The sequence below is a fragment of the Sapajus apella genome, unplaced genomic scaffold, assembly GCF_009761245.1.
Source record: "Sapajus apella isolate SASKATOON/1434 unplaced genomic scaffold, GSC_monkey_1.0 scaffold73, whole genome shotgun sequence".
Taxonomy (NCBI): domain Eukaryota; kingdom Metazoa; phylum Chordata; class Mammalia; order Primates; family Cebidae; genus Sapajus; species Sapajus apella.
Window position 1 is genome coordinate 8,230,927 of NW_022437013.1, and position 3,565 is coordinate 8,234,491.

The window sequence follows — 3,565 nt, forward strand, 5'->3', positions numbered from 1 at the left end:
TTAGGGGCTATGTAGAGTAGACCTGAAGGTCAGGGGTCTCTGGTCTTGCCAGGCCTTGTGCAGAGGTGGAGACTATACCATGTGAGCTGGAGAAGATTCTAGTTCTAGGAGGTGGGGCTATGGTCCTGGGGCTCCTACAGTTGTCAAAGAGCACGGGCCACCCCAAGGCCTCCTGGCAAAAGCTCAAGCTCTTCTGGAATTCTCCAGCTTCTGCTGTCATGCCTCCCTCTTCCTGGGTGGGGAGAGGGTGGTGGAGGGAACCCCAGGGCACGTGGCCCAAGATGAGCCCCAAGCCCTAGAGCAGTGGTCGTTTTCAAACCCCAGCGAGCATCACAATCACCCGAGGTAACACGCAGATTACCAGGCCCATGCCCAGAGTTTCTGATCACAGGTCTGGGGTGATGGTGGCTGAGAATGTACATTTTTAACAAGTTCCCAGGTGATGTTGGCTGATGCTTCTTGGCAAAGGAAATTAAAAGGTGTCTGTGTTCTCATGTTCTTATAACTAGAGCCGAGAGGCCTTGGACACTGACAGTTGCAGACCAGGGAGCAGTCTGAACATAGACTGGGAGTTCATCTGGTGCCAGACTAAGAGTTCAGAATGACTTGATTTTTCTTGAGTGAAGGATTAGCAAGAAAGGCGCCAAATTACATACAGCATTTATTCTTCTAAAATATTTTTGAAACTAATCATTGGATGATGTTGTTTGGGTTCAGCCATTTCAATAAAGGGAGGAGGGAAGAAAACTCACATTTATTGAGCTCTACTAAGCTTTGTGTTAGGCACTTCACCTACATTATCTCATTTGGCTCTCAAAACGACCATACAAAGAGGAGGAAATAGGTTCAGAGAGCTTCAGTGACCTGCCTAATGACACACAGCTTATGAGAGCTGGAGTTGGATTCCAACTGAGGTCTGGCTCCAAACCCTTTCCACTATACCCTGTTCATGAATGGATAAAAGACACATCTTTACTGAAAGAGCAGAGTAAAGGAGAGGAGAGCATGATGGAAACAGTGTTCATGGTGCAGAATAACTAACGAGGAAGGAGGCTGTAGGCATGCATTGGGCTAGATTGTAGAGGGCCTTGCAAGTCACTTCAGGAATTTGGACTGTGTCATAGTCAATGAGGAGCCACTGCAAACTTTAGGATGGGGTGTGATGTCAAACTGGGGATAGCTTAATAGGAAGGGGGTGGTGGTGGAGCAGCGGGGAGTGGCTGGTGGATTCATAGAGCCCTGGAACTGGAAGGGATACTAGAGTTCATCCGTGTCACTTAACTTACAGGTGACAAACTGGGACCGAGAGAGGGGAAGTAACTTGCTGAACTGAATGCTATGGGGCACTGCCCACCTCCATCCCTCCCCTTTAGCACTGAAGCATCATTTCCCAGCTGTAAGGTGCACCGGTGGCCGACAGCGCACAGCTGTGTCCCTCTCTGGGAATGGCCCTTGACGGAAGAGAGCCGCCATGTCTAAGGTCGTGTATCCTTCCAAGGTGGTGGCCTGCATGCCATGATTGCTTGATGGAGGAGCATAAATGCCTAGCCCCTTGCCATAATTCAGGAGAACTCTGAGCTTTTCCTGGGATCAGCTGAGGCCTTTGTTGTGGCTGCATCCCTGTCCCACTTCCTCCTCTGCCCAGTTCTGCTTTTTGCACTCCCCACAGGTGTTGATCCCGACAGTGCTCCCCAATAAACCTCCTACCCATGAAGCTCTGTCTCAGAACCTGCTTTCCTGAGAACGTGGCCCGTGACACTTCCTCAAGGTCACAGGCCATTCCAGTGGAGGAGTCTGGACAGGAACCCATATCTTGTGACTCAATTTTTCTACCACACCTGTCTGATCTTCCACCCTGGTAAGTCTTAGGCTATTTCTCCATCACACCCATCCAGGAACTTGGAACAAGAGACCTTAGACAACAGGTCAAAAAGTGTTAGGAGAAACACCCCTCACCCCCCACACACGCTGGAATGCTCTGCATGGTAATGATTACATACATGTATCAAACAATTGGAGCTACTTGTTACAGGGCAAACCCACCAGGAGGAAATTCCAAGTGCCTCTGCAGTTCCTCCAGGGATCCTCCATGAGTGATGGGAGTCTAGCTAAGGGAACTCAGCCTGACATAGGAGAGAAGGGACAGCTTGAAATAAAAACAGTAATATAGACAGCTCAGTACTTCAGACCCAAGTCACTGGATCAGGGGGAGTAGAGGCTGGCCTTGAGGTCCAAAGCTCTGCCCCAAGGCAGAGGCATGCTAGGGATTCTCAGAGGGCTCTGCCACAACCCGCTGAAACATTTCCCTGCTCCTCATTTTGCAGAAAATCCAGGCTTTCACCACAGGCCCCCATGCTGAGCCAACTGATGGGATCTGTTCATTGGAATCCTCCCTTACAGATGTGTCAGCTGCTGCTGGAACCTTGTTTGGTGATGAAGCATGAGGAACTTTGCATTATGGCCTTTTTAGGGCTCCACGGAGCCACAGCGATGGGATTTGCATGCTGCTTCTGTTTATTGCTCTGCAGTGGCAGCAGGGCCTTGAGGAGGCCAAGCCCTGGAGTTTCAGCAGCCGCCTTGGTGCCTCAGAATTGCCTCCATCATGGGGAGCTGGGGAGGAGCTGAGAGTGGGACTCTGACCTCACTTGCCAATCAGGAGGGCAAAAAACTTTTTTTTAAAAACACCGAATCACACAAGTATAATAGTAAACACGCTGATACACCATGCCCAACAGCAAGCAAGACAGATAGGCCATGCAAGGACATCTTTTAGAAGGCAGTAAGTGGGCATTTCTAGAGGTACAGAGTCTTGAGTCAAACAAGACTGAGGGCTGAGGAAAGGTTTCAACATGTTGTGCTATGCTTAGGGAGGAAGAAATGGCAGTGGGCTACTCCTCAAAGAAGGCTGTGAATGCTCAATCCAAACATAAGGGTTCTGGTTTAAACTTCTCCAGAATAGACACCTATTATACCTGCCTATCTATTTTCCCCTAGGGAAGCCATGTTCTATTTACCATTTCCGTAACTATACTTCAGTCTCCTCTGGCTGCTCCGCCAGTCTTGCCACTCATGATCATGCCCCTACCTGACTTTAGATGGTGAAATCAGGCATAGGGTCTCTATCATTTCAGAGCCCTGCTACATTGAGAGTAGTTGTAAGGGTCTCTCTACCATCAAGCCTAATCTACAGAGGAGAGCCACCGGCGAATTTCTCAGTGGTGCTGGTGCCCCTCTTGCTAGCACATTCCTTATTGCCTTGATAAATGGTGGATCCTGGGTTTTTCTGTTTGACTTTTCCAGGCTTCTTTGGTGTATCCACTACAGTAGGCTCACTTCTGAATCTTTACATCCTTTCTTCTACTATTGTCTCAGCAATGCTGGCATTTTATCCACACTTAGTGTGGGTCATCACTTTTTCTGTACTTGAAGGAGTCATCTAATTGTGAGATCGTACTACCTCATGTGGTCCTTGCCAGAATGTTAAATCCTATATTGCAGAGTAGTGCTCCAAAATGGATAAACTGCTTGTTATCCCACCTTGTAGTATAGCTCTCTTGATCAAGCA